A 13,367-nucleotide genomic window follows, 5' to 3' on the forward strand; every position below is an offset into this window, starting at 1 on the left:
GACGTGAGGAAAAATGGCTCTGGCTCAGACAGGTCTGACTACCTCCTTTCCTGCTTCTTTCATGAATTTTAGTTACCACAAAGCATCCTGGCTCTGTCCCACAGAAGCATGGGTGGCCAGAACGGGGACACATATGCAGTATTGACGTAATAAGTAGGAGATCAGAAGTAGACATCGGGAGCCAGGCAGTGGTGTCGCACGCCTTTAATCCCAGCACTTGGGAGGCAGAGGCAGGCAGATTTCTGAGTTTGAGGCCAGCCTGGTCTACAGAGTGAGTTCCAGGACAGCCAGGGCTATACAGTGAAACCCTGTCTCAAAAAACAAACAAAAAAAGACATCGGGGCAGGGCGGAAGTGGTACTTGCCTTTAGTCCCAGCACTCGGAGGCAGAGGCAGGAAGATCTCTCTGAGTTCACAGGCCAGCCTAGAGTACAGAGCGAGTTCCAGGATATCTAGGGCTACACAGAGAAACACTGTCTGAGTGGTGGGGCAAGGCAAGTCTGAACAGTCAGGCTTTTGGAAATAATCCAGCCATGTGCGGTTTTATTTCTGCTGGAATTTGGAACTAGTTCCTGCCACAAATTAGCAATCCTCTCCAGAGTGGGGTAGCGAGGGACTCCGTGGAAAGCCCTGATCTTGTTAGGTATCTTCTGTGACCAGAGCTTTAATTCACAGAGCTTGTGAAAAATATGTGACTCACCATCTGTTTGCCTTTAAAATCAATAACCTCTCATGTTAGCCTTCCGAAATGTCCCCTGCACACAGGCTCACAGTGTTTAACTCAGGGAATATTTCTTACCTAGGGCAGTGTGTGTGTGTGTGTGTGTGTGTGTGTGTGTGTGTATGTGTCAGAGAGAGATAGAGAGAGAGAGAGAGAGAGAGATTGAGAGAGAGAGAGAGAGAGAGAGCCAGAGAGGACTACACAGTCTTGTACCTTTCCCTCCTGGAACTTCAACCCATTTGAGACTGAAGCAGTTTAAACAAGTACAGACTGAACATGTGGCTAAGAGTGAGTCACGTCAAATAATGAGAAAGTGCCCGTTGGGGACCAGGAGACCTACTTGCAGTCCAATCTCTACCCATGAGGATGAATGTGCCAGTAGGCAGCCATTCTCCTTTGTCTGTGAAATAAAAGGGTTGGCTGGCTGGATCTCCGAAGGCTTTTGTCCTCTCCCAGGATGGGAAAAACCCGAAGCCAGAAAGCAATAAGCAGAGGCTTGAATTTTTATGAGGTGAGGCATAGTGCAATCGTTGCAGAAGGCATAACGCACACTTAACCATGAACAGATGGATATTTCTGTGTATTTGTCCCATCATCGATATTTACTGCAGTCACAGGAAAGAATTACTATACGTGCCTACTCAGGTCTTAGGGTTTGGTTTTGTACAGAGTCTCACTATATAGCCCTGGCTGGCCTGAAAATTGCTATGTAGACCAGGTTTGCATCGAACTCACGGAGATCCACCTGCCTCTGACCCCGATAGGGCTAAGATTAAAGATGTACACCACCACACCCTGCTACTCAGGTTTATAAAAGATATATATTTTTATAGGAACTCATGAACAAATACCTCGGTCCTACTCTGTGTGTCTCCTAATCCTGTCTTCTCGAACTCCCCAGCTGCGGCGTTCACTTCGTTATAGTCACAAGCTACAGTGCCCCACAAGGGTCCTGCAAGTCAGTCAGACCTCGCATTAGGTTCTCAGAGAAGGAGACTGCTTACATAGCATTTTCTCAACGACCCTCTTTGTCATGGTAACTTACTACTTAGCTTAGAGTTTATTGTTGTTATTATTAATTATTATCATCTCCAGAATGTTCTCTATGTCTCAAATGTCAGGTGATGATAAAATATTAACCAACCACCCTCACATGCCTGCCAACATGGAATTGATGCTCAACAGCACTTCTTCTTCTTTTCTTTTTCTTTTCTTTTTTTTTTTTTTGGTTTTTCAAGGCAGGGTTTCTCTATGTAGCCCTGGCTGTCCTGGAACTCACTCTGTAGACCAGGCTGGCTTCGAACTCAGAAATCCGCCTGCCTCTGCCTCCTAAGTGCTGGGATTAAAGGCGTGCGCCACCACCGCCCAGCTTCGACAGCACTTCTTCAGTAATTATTCTTTATGGTTGACTAACCATTGTTCTCATCTCCAGCGAAGACTGTGAAAACGTATTCTGAGAAATATCATCCTGTGCTTGTCAGATAACATGGCCTGATGTCCCGGGCAACCTGGAGTTCAGCATTTTTTTATGATGAAGAAATAAATTTTAGGTGCTGAGTAATTGTAGGTATTGAAAGCAGCAAGAAATCTTCATTAAAATAATTGATGACAAAAACCGGGCTGAGGCGTGGGCCTTATCTTGGTCTGTGTCTATGAGCACATTTGCAGCTTTAAATACGCACACCGACCATTCTGAAAAATCATGCCAGGTGCCAGTGAAATGTCCTGAGTCCTCTGTGCCACCCTCGTGGAGCCGTGGTTGAAGGATCAGAGGCATGCCTGAGCAAACAATTCCCCATATTCATGGAGAAAGAATATAGTTTATCAAGGCATCCCAGAGGGGTGACGGCTTAACATGGTCACACGAAGCCTGGTTTCTTTCACACAGTGGAATATTAGATAGACTTTAAAGACAGTACAATTCTGGCACGTGCTAAAACATGAATAAACATATTTAAAAGGACAAATATTGCCCAGCTGTGGTGGCGCACGCCTGTAATCCCAGCACTCTGGGAGGCAGAGGCAGGCGGATTTCTGGGAGTTGGAAGCCAGCCTGGTCTACAGAGTGAGTTCCAGGACAGCCAGGGCTACACAGAGAAACCCTGTCTCAAAAAACCAAATCCAAACAAAACAAAACAGAAAAAGGACAAATATTGCAATGATCCCACATATATGAGGCACATTCACAGAGATGGAGTAATATATAGGTCACCAGGGGCTGCAAAGGGAGAAATAAGATGTTAATTTTTCAGTAGCTAAAGAGTTTGCTTTGGGGTGCTGGAGGGATGGCTCAGCGGGTAAGAGCACTGACTGCTCTTCCAGAGGTCCTGAGTTCAAATCCCAGCAACCACATGGAGGCTCACAACAATGACATGTCACACAACAGCTACATTATATTCATATACATAAATCCTTAAAAAAAAAAAAGTTTGTTTTGGAGTAATGAAGTTCTGGAAAAGCCCTGGGTGTGTATACATTGTGCATGTACACAGTGCTGTGAAAATGAACACTTAAAAAATGATTTTAGGGCTGGAGAGATGGCTCAGCGGTTAAGAGCACTGACTGCTCTTCCAGAGGTCCTGAGTTCAGTTCCCAGCAACCACATGGCGGCTCAGAACCATCTGTAATGGGATCCAGTATCCTCTTCTGGTGTGTCTGAAGATAGCTACAGTGTGCTCATCGTATATAAAATAAATAAATTCTTAAAAAAAATAAAAGAAACTGTAACCTACCAGGTTACATTAAAAAAATGATTTTAATGTTTTAATAGTACATCTCCTTATGTGCATTCTGCCCCAAAAGTTTTAAAGAGTAAAAACAAACAAACAAACAAACAAAATCTAGAAACTGACAACATGCCCCCGAAAGCAAACAAACAAACCATAAGCCCAATACTCCCCCGCTTCTTGCTTGGCTGGTCTCAGTTTTCCAGTTTCTCTCTGAGGGTGCTGAGGCTGCTCCAGGTTGGACATACACAGATGTGATGAAATCTAGACCACTGAGTCCATAGGCGTGGTGCACCCAAGGACGAAAAGTGTTCCATTACTGTGTAATTAAAAGCTGATGTATGCAGTGATGTTGAGGATCTATTCTGACTTCTGGCTGATTGTGTTTGTTTGTTTTGGTTTTTTTTATTTGTTTTTTTCGAGACAGGGTTTCTCTGTGTAACCCTGGCTGTCCTGGAACTCACTCTGTAGACCAGGCTGGCCTCAAACTCAGAAATCCGCCTGCCTCTGCCTCCCAGAGTGCTGGGATTACAGGCTTGCGACACCACAGCCCAGTGATTTTTTTTTTTTAAGATAGCATTCTGCCGGCACGTATGCCTGCCATGCAGGCCTAGGCCAGAAGAGGGCACTAGATCTCCTTACAGATGGAGGCGAGCCACCATGTGGTTGCTGGAGATTAAACTCAGGCCCTCTGAAAGAGCAGACCTTGCTCTTAACCTCTGAGCCATCTCTTCAGCCCTGCTGGTTGATTTCATTGGTATGTTTACATTCTTTCAACTCGTAACTGGATAAACTCTTCCTGCTTGGATCAACCCCACTACACCACACCGCCATGATGCCAAAACTACCAGGATCTGAATCCCAGCTTGGTCCTTTGTTATCCCCCCCCCCCCCCCCATAAATAGGCCTATTTTAAAACAACCCCTCCCACTCATGCCTAGTATTTTTGTTCAAATAAACAAAATTTGGACCCGAAGGCTGTTTTGTTAACTCAATCTTTAAAATGCTGTGGTTAGCAGAGCTTTGCTAAAACTAATATTAAAACTAGAGTCAGGGCCAAGAAAGCCGCAGAGAAGCAGAGCCGTGCCCAGGCCACTGCAGCACAGCTCCTCAGACTGGACAGAGTGTGCAGAAGTCCAAGGTGAAGGCACTAGCAGATCTGCGTCTGGCGAGGACAAGCTGGCCAGAAATGGCACTTTCTTGCTGCGTCCTCACGGGAAACAGGTTTCTGAAAGCATATTCAGTCAGAGCATGAGTACTACTCTTTTTTTTTTTTTAATTATTTAATTACTTTATTTATTTATTTTTGAGACCGCGTTTCTCTGTGTAGCCCTGGCTGTCCTGGAACTCACTCTGTAGACCAGGCTGGCCTTGAACTCAGAAGTCTCCCTGCCTCTGCCTCCCAGAGTGCTTGAATTACAGGCGTGCGCCACCACCGCCTGGCTGAATTCTATTCTTGAGAGCAGAGAGCTCTTTCCCCAATGCTCAAAGGTCTGACCTCATAACACCATCAGTTTGTGGATTACGTTTCCACATTGGGGTTTCGGGTGTACACAAATGTAGTCAGCTATCCATAAGCCTTGTTGAATCTCAGTGTTGGTCTCTAAATTAAAGACAATATTCATCCAAAAAAATAAAAATAAAGTTACTTTTGAGTGCTGCGGGTGGCTCATATCGTCCTAGCCGGCTTTCCGTTGCTGTGATAAAGCACTGACTAAAGCCAACTTGGGTTTATTTCATCTTACAACTCTGAGATCACAGTCCTGTCCTGCGAGCCATCAGGGCAGGAACCCACCTAGGAAAGCTGGAGGCAGAGGGGAAGCAGAACCGCGGAGGCGCACTGCCGGTGCTTTCCAGGCTCAGGGTCCTCGCTTCTATCTCCCAGGACCACCAGCCTAGGGCTGGCACCGCCCCAGTGGGCCGGGCCCTCCGGCATCCACCATTAACCCAAAAAATACTCCCGCACATTCCCTATCCGCATTTCTCAGTTGAGGTTCTGGCACCGCCCCTAGTGGGCTGGGCCCTCCCATGTCAGTCATTAAACTGGAAAATATTCCACAGATTCCCCACAGGCATTTCTCAACAGAGGTTCCCTCTTTCCAGGTGACACTATTTGTGTTAAATTAACAAACAACCAAACAGTGATAAATTAACAAAAAACAAACCCCAAACTAACCAACACATTCTAGTCCAACAACTTCTTGCCTGGGTTTTCTCAGCCAGAGACAGTGCTGTTTATCTCAGCCCATGACTTACTTCTTTTTGCAAGTCCCGAGGCCTTGAGGTGAAGATGGACCTCGCTGCGTGGAGCTTGACGCTACTGTCTTCAGAAACAGCCGCCTTGGGCCGTTACACACTCCCGCTGCAGCTGCAACACTAAACTCCAGGCCTGTTGGCTGGCGATAGTGGCACTTGTTCAAAACCTAGAGGAGCACAATGGTCGCTCTTGTAGCTCCTGGTAGCAAGTTCCACAACTTGGTTTAAATGAGATAGGTTCCCCATAGTCTTGGCCATTTGAACACATGGTCCCTATGAAATCACTGTCTGGGGAGGTTTGGGAGAGTGAGGGTGGACTGTAAGAATTTAAAGACTTGTACCATTTCCAGTTTGCGCTCTCTCTCTCTCTCTCTCTCTCTCTCTCTCTCTCTCTCTCTCTCTCTCTCTCTCTCTCTCTCTCTCTCGCTCTGCTTTTATCCTCGATGCTTGAAGGTGTGCGCGCTCAGTTTCCTGCTCCAGCCACCACGCCTCTACCCTGTCCCCGAGAACCCTAACCCTGTGGAGCGCATTTTTCCATGAGCCAAAATAAACTTTCATAAACTGCCCTTGTCACGGTGGGTTTTTTGTTTTTTGTTTTTTAAATCACGGTAACCCAAAAGTAACTGAGAAACAAACACAAGGTTTATCTGTCAACAAGATCTTCTCAAGCGCTGCCTCTGCTTCACGGAGGGCTCCGCAAAAGGAGATGAAATTGATCTGAAGGTAGTCATTGTGGAGAGGAGCCTGAACTGAGACCAGAGCTAGAGGTCAAAAGGATAACAGAAATAAATCTTCGTGTGGTTAAAGGAACAACATACGGCACCACTGATCTAAGCTAACCCATGTCCAGCTTTGGGTGAAACCAGGCGGTCTGTGGCTGAATGCGGCAGTAGGGCGTGGAGGAAACTGTTGCGGTGTGTTACTGGGAGGAGGTGTACAGTGTGTTGACCTTGGCAGTCCACGCAGGTTCTGTGGCTTTCCTTCTCTTCACAGTTGCAGGTCACCTATCACACTGGTACTGCCCATGACTACACTTTCTCACGGTCGTTCAAAGGGTGAAGAGGAAGTTTCGAGGCTGCCAAGTACTTGAGGTCATTAAGCCGAGGATCCGGCAAAAGGTGATGTTGTTGCCTGTCCTCCTGGTGTGTCTTCTGAGGGCCCAGTGATTAGATTTTGACCATTAGTTTGACCATTAATACCCAGATAAGAACACTGTTCACAGGGCTGGAGAGATGGCTCAGCGGTTAAGAGCACTAACTGCTCTTCTGAAGGTCCTGAGTTCAAATCCCAGCAGCCACATGGTGGCTCACAACCATCTGTAGTGGAACCTGATGTGGTTTTTCTGGAGTGTCTGAAAACAGCTACAGTGTACTTAAATATAACAATAAATAAATCTTTAAAAAAAAAAAGAACACTGTTCACAAACACACACTAATAAGTTGTATTTGGCAGCCCCCACAGCCAATTAATGCATTGAGTTTGAACTGAGGAAAATACCATTTAAAGAACCGATGGATTAATATCGTGGGTCATGAAAATCACTCGACTATTTAACCCCAACAGGTTGACTTATGGAAGCACAAGAACAGATCGGAGCTCTCTCCTTTCCTTTGAAGCACACAGGCTTCACCACTGCTCCCACATTCACACTCTTTCACACCTCCATCCTGTCTGTCATTAGCGAGAATTGTGAGAATTGTCTTGGAAAACCATTTCCTCTGCTTCCTGTGGCACGTCTCTGGTTCTCTTCAGACATCTGAGTCAGAGCGCAGGTACGGAAGTGTTTATTAGCAAATATCAGGAATCGCTAAGTTCCTGGGCATTTGGCTTGGTTAGGCCAGTTGCTAGTGTGCTTGTCCAGATGTACAAAGCCCTGGGTTCCCGATGCCACATGGACATGCTGCTGCGCGCCTGTGATCACAGCACTTGGGGAGCGGAGGCTGAAGTATAAGACCTTCAACATCACCACTAACGGTTACACAGCTAAGTCAGGTCCAGCCTGTGATACAAGAGAACCTGTGAAGAAGAAAGGAGAAATATCTATGCACTTTCATGTTAGAAATCTTATCTCATGTATTATGTATATGATGTGTGTGTGTGTGTGTGTGTGTATGCAGGCATGTACCGTGGCACACATGAGGGAGTCAGCTGACAACTTTCAAAAGTTGCCTCTCTCCCATTGTGAGTTTTGGGAATCCATCTTGTATCATCAGGTTCGCTAGCCAAGTGCCATCTTGCCAGCCCAGTAATAACCTTTTTAGGACTGTTCCTCCCGGCTATTTGGGCAAAATATAGGTTTAAAAACAAGGGAATTTCAACAAACTGTCTTTCCAGAAGATTTTTATGGATATACTGTAAAGACACAAATTCAACTTCTTTACCTCTCTGTCTCTCTCTCTGTCTCTCTCTCTCTCCCTCTCTCTCTCTCTCGTGTGTGTGTGTGTGTGTGTGTGTGTGATACAGTACATATCTGTGTGTGCACATGTGTGTGGTCTTTTCCTTAACTTTTAAGACAGTCTCTCACTGAACCTGAAACTCACTGCTTAGGCTAGACAGCCCAGCCAGAGAAGTCCAGGAATCCGGTCTCTGCGTCTCCAGTGCGAGGATGACAGACATTAAATACCATCGCGCCCGCCTTTTCATGTGGGTGCTGAGGATTCAAATACAGGTCCCCCGTTTGTCCAGCAAGCACTTCACCGACTGAGCCAACGCCACAGTCCTCAGCGTTTTATTTGTCCTTGTGAGTAGCACTGTGCCATGAAAATAGTCTAAAACTAGATTGAAGTGAAACTGCACAACTCTGCAAATAAATCCAAACAATCCAGCTCACTGCATACACAGTGAATTTTATGCCTCATAATTTAAATCTCAGCCCAGGAACCTAATGCAGAGGATATAGTTCAGTGGTAGAGCATTAGTTAAGCATGCACGAGGCTATGATTTTGACTATCACCCCTACAAAAACGAGATAGATTAATAACTGAGAAGATAAAAGCCCCAAAGAGTACTACACACACACACACACATACATAAAAATAAATCCAGGCACCGAGTTACTACACACCTCAGTGGTTTATGTTCCCGAATGAAATGCACACAGCCGGGCGGTGGTGGTGCACGCCTGTAATCCCAGCACTCGGGAGGCAGAGGCAGGCAGATTTCTGAGTTCCAGGCCAGCCTGATCTACAGAGTGAGTTCCAGGACAGCCAGGGCTACACAGAGAAACCTTGTCTCGAAAAAAAAAACAAAAAACAAACAAAAAAAAAAAACAAAAAAAACAAAAACAAAAAAAAAGGGGGGGGGAGAGAAACGCGCACACAGCCATTATATTTTAATATGCCTTAAGCAGGACAATAGCTGGGTAACAGCCTAACCTCCAAGCGTTTAGACTCTACCTCCCGCTAATAATTCTGAGTTACTACTTACGAATTTCTCTGTTCCATCTTGGCTGCTCTAGACCCAGTTGAGCAGCCCTCTGGCCCCGATCTCTTGATCCCTTCACGTGGCGGCTCTGCTTGTCCCTCCAGTACTCGCACGTCAGGCACCGCGGCTCCCTTTCCTTTTCCTCCAGGTTGCAAGCCTAGGCATCCTAAATCCCCGCCCTTGTCTCTCCTCCTCAGCTATTGGCTGCTGGCTTCTTTATTTACCAATCAGAATTCACTGGGGGCAGGTTCCCAGAAGCTGGGTGCAGACCTTCTGCTAATTGTTTAGCGGGACCCGATTAGCATTAGAATACGAGCAGCTGCACCAAAGAGGGCGGTCTGGTTATAAAATGCATGCAGAAGCTGTATAGATAGTCCATAAGTATCGCATCATTTACCTTTTGGCCAGCATATTATCGGCCATCTCTCCATAATTTTCCAAATGGAATCTTGGCTAACTTTAGTAGTCAAAAAGCAGTAAGTAAAAAACTGCACACCATTCAATGCGGTGGTGGTGTCTGCTTTCTCTGAGGCAGGTTCTGTAGGCCAAGCTTTCCTGGAATTTGTTACGTAGTCCCGTCCAGACTGGTTTCAAACTCACGCAGAGGTGAAATTGTCCCTGCCTCCTGAGTGCTGGGATTACAGGTACGTCTGTAATGCCCAGCTTACTTTAAGCCTTCAGTCAGGCTGTTTTAAAGTAAGATTAAAATGTCCATGTGTGTTAGGACCTTTGGCACTCTCTTCTCTGTGAAATACCTGTGTATATCCTTTGCTTGGGCTCTGTTGCTTTCTGGCTAGTCTGTTCATATTTACTAGTAGCAGCAAATATCTTTAGTTAAACATTGGCTACATTAGCCATAGTCTCTGATTATTATATGTAATAATATATAGCTGTAGCTGTCTTCAGACACCCCAGAAGAGGGCATCAGATCTCATTCTGGATGATTGTGAGCCACCACGTGGTTGCTGGGATTTGAACTCAGGACCTTCAGAAGAGCAGTCAGTGCTCTTAACCACTGAGCCATCTCTCCAGCCCTATAGTCTCTGTGTGATATAAATTGTAAATATTTTTCTCAGGATAGATTATGACTTTTCTTATGGTCTTTTTTATGTTGGTATTTTTCATTTGCATATAGTAGACTTTATCCGTTTCTGTTTCTTTCCTCTTTCTCTTCCTCTTCCTCTTCCTCTCCCTCTCCTCTCTCTCTCTCTCTCTCTCTCTCTCTCTCTCTCTCTCTCTCTCTCTGAGGTTTTGCCCCCCTAGCTTCTATTTTCAGGAATGACCCATCCCATGTGAAGATTATCCAGAAAGCAGAAAACACTCTTATGTTTCTTCTAACACCTTCGTGACTTTATTATTTCCATAAACTCACATGAGATTTACTGGGTATGTGCCAGGAGATAATACTCTTTTCACTGAATATTCTAAAACCCTTTTGATCTAGGATCTCTTCCCACTAATTTAAGAGTCCCCACTATTATCAGGTAAGGGTTTGAAGATTTATTTTGGGCCTGCTCCTGAACTCCGTGTCTCTTCTGCTGACCTGTCAGTGGATTCGAGCATTGCTCTCACACGGTGGCAATAATCAGTGTCTTTAAGGTAAGCTTCAGTATCTAAGAAAGCCAATCTTTCCTTATTACTATTCATTTTCATAATTCTACCTATTACACTTGGCCTTTAATATGACTTGTGAATGCTATTAATCTAAACACAGTAATATAAAAATATGCTGATATTACTACAAAAATCCTCATATCCTGGAGCTAGAGATTGGCTACGTGGTTAAGAGCTCCAGTAGCTACATAGGAACTAACAACCATCTGTGACTCCAGTCTCAGGAGATCCAATACTCTCTTCTGGCCGCTGCAGACACTGCACAGACATACTCACAGGCAAACCATCCATACAGTAAAATAAAAATAAATAAAATCTAAAAAAAATTAAGTTAAAAAGATGTTAGATAGAGGCAGGTTCAGTGGTGCTGTCCTTTAATCCCAGCACACAGGAAGCAGAGGCAGGTGGATCTTGGTGAGATCAAGGCCAGCCTGGTCTACACAGTGAGTTCCATACAACAGGGCCTGGCGCTGTACTTTAGACTTATCTTGTCTCTTAATCTGTACCACAAGTCAATAAAACAGGAGGCCCAATATTCTTTATACAAATAAGAAACCGTGGTACTAGATGAAAAGAGACACAGCTGGGAAAAGGACTGAGCCCTGAGGCCCTGGATTCAACCGTGCTAGATTTCTGTGCTAGCACTACTCAGTCTAATTGTTAGTAAAGTGCTGACCCTCTAAAAATGGCAGCTTTCTTTGTAAAGTGGGATGGGGGTAAGAAAAATTGCTATGAGTGACACGTCTGCTTCTTCTCCAGTTGCTATCCCACTCATTGTCACAGTGGCAAATTCCAGGCCCTGAACTCTCAGTTGACCTTGTAGCAACCCAAACTTAGTCCTGGCTGCCGGAGCCCAGAGAGGGGAACGTTTCTTTTACAGTGAGAATTAGTAAAGAGAGATGCTAGGAATCGCTTACCTTACATAAGGCGCTCTGACACCTGATACTCTGGATCTGAAAGGAAAATGTTCTGGACACTGAGGGTGGCTTCAGAGAGACAGGATCGACTGAGCCGACCGAGTACATCACGAAATTAAGAAATGATTGGGGCTGGAGAGAAGGTTAAGAGCACCAACTGTTCTTCCAAAGGTCCTGAGTTCAAATCTCAGCAACCACATGGTGGTTCACAACCATCTGTAATGAGATCTGACCCCCTCTGAATACAGCTACAGTGTACTTACATTAAATGAATAAATAAATATTAAGAAGTAATAAATTTTCTTTATTTTTTTAAACCACTTTTAATTGGACATTGAGTTACTACTCTAGAGGCGACAAATATTTCTGAGTGAAGTTAAACTTTGGGAGCATTTAGTAAAATACTAGCAAACAGGAAGTGCCTAATAATAAGTTATTGTTATCTTCATTGACATCATCTGTGCATAATTTGTTACTTTATAGCTTTTTATCATTAGTAAGGTATGGAGGTTTTCTTTCTTTTTAAAATAATTACTTCGCAGGGCATTGGTGGTGCACGCCTTTTATCCCAGCACTTGGGAGGCAGAGGCAGGTGGATTTCTGAGTTTGAGGCCAGCCTGGTCTACAGAGTGAATTCCAGGACAGCACCTAGGGCTACACAGAGAAACCCTGTCTCAAAAAAAACCAAACAAAAACAAAAATACAACCCAAAAGACACTTCCAGTCAAGTCTGAAGATGCACAAAATTGTCCTCTGACCTCTATATGCACACCCACAAAAGTTAATAAAATAATCACTTCTCAGACTGGAAAGATAATCTAGGAATTCAAAGTGCTTGGTGTTCTTATAGGGGACCAAGATTTGGATTCTAGGATCCACATCAGAAGACTCACAAATGTTTGTAATTTTAGCACTTGAAGACCTCTTCTGGTGACCCTGGGCACCAGCACATGCATAAGTAAAAATAAGTTCCAATTAAATAAAATGATCACTTCTACATTTAGCAACCCTTAAGTACAGTCGCAGCCCATACACTGTTGATGGAATTGTTAGGGTCAAAGCCTGGGCCCTGACAGCCCTAAAGAGACACTTCCCAAACTCCTCCTTAACAGGCCAACTACAGAGACATTGACGGTGAAATTGGGAGAGATACTGATTCAAAGTTGCCACACTAGGAAGAAGGTGTGGAAACGTAAAGGGGTCTGGTGATGCAGACACTAGGTCCACTGCTAGGGTCTTAGCACGAAGGTTAGGTCTCAAGAAATGGTGAGAGGGGGCTGGAGAGATGGCTCAGCGGTTAAGAGCACTGACTGCCCTTCCAGAGGTCCTGAGTTCAGTTCCCAGCAACCACATGGTGGCTCACAACCATCTGTAATATAAACATCTTCTGGTGTGTCTGAAGACAGCTACAGTGTACTCATATAAATAATTTAAAAAAACGAAGAAGAAGAAGAAGAAGAAGAAGAAGAAGAAGAAGAAGAAGAAGAAGAAGAAGAAGAAGAAGAAGAAGAAGAAGAAAAGAAATGGCATCAAGCAGTGGTGGCACACACCTTTAATTCCAGCACTTGGGAGGCAGAGGCAGGCAGATTTCTGAGTTCAAGGCCAGCCTGGTCTACAGAGTGAGTTCCAGGATAGCCAGGGCTATACAGAGAAACTCTGTCTCAAAAAAAAAAAAAGAAAGGAAGGAAGGAAGAAAGAAAGAAAGAAAGAA

The 13,367-nt window shown here is 44.7% G+C and overlaps 1 long non-coding RNA gene across 1 annotated transcript; it reads right to left on the reverse strand.

Moving 5' to 3' along the window:
- Nucleotides 1-7,470: 7,470 nt before the first annotated feature.
- LOC127663921 (uncharacterized) lies at nt 7,471-9,385 on the reverse strand. Its single transcript, XR_007973065.1, has 2 exons — nt 9,129-9,385; nt 7,471-7,718 (listed from the first exon to the last, which is right to left on the reverse strand). It is a non-coding gene; the product is annotated as an uncharacterized LOC127663921 (long non-coding RNA).
- Between the last annotated feature and the right edge of the window lie 3,982 nt (nt 9,386-13,367).

The sequence above is a fragment of the Apodemus sylvaticus genome, chromosome 13, assembly GCF_947179515.1.
Source record: "Apodemus sylvaticus chromosome 13, mApoSyl1.1, whole genome shotgun sequence".
Classification (NCBI taxonomy): domain Eukaryota; kingdom Metazoa; phylum Chordata; class Mammalia; order Rodentia; family Muridae; genus Apodemus; species Apodemus sylvaticus.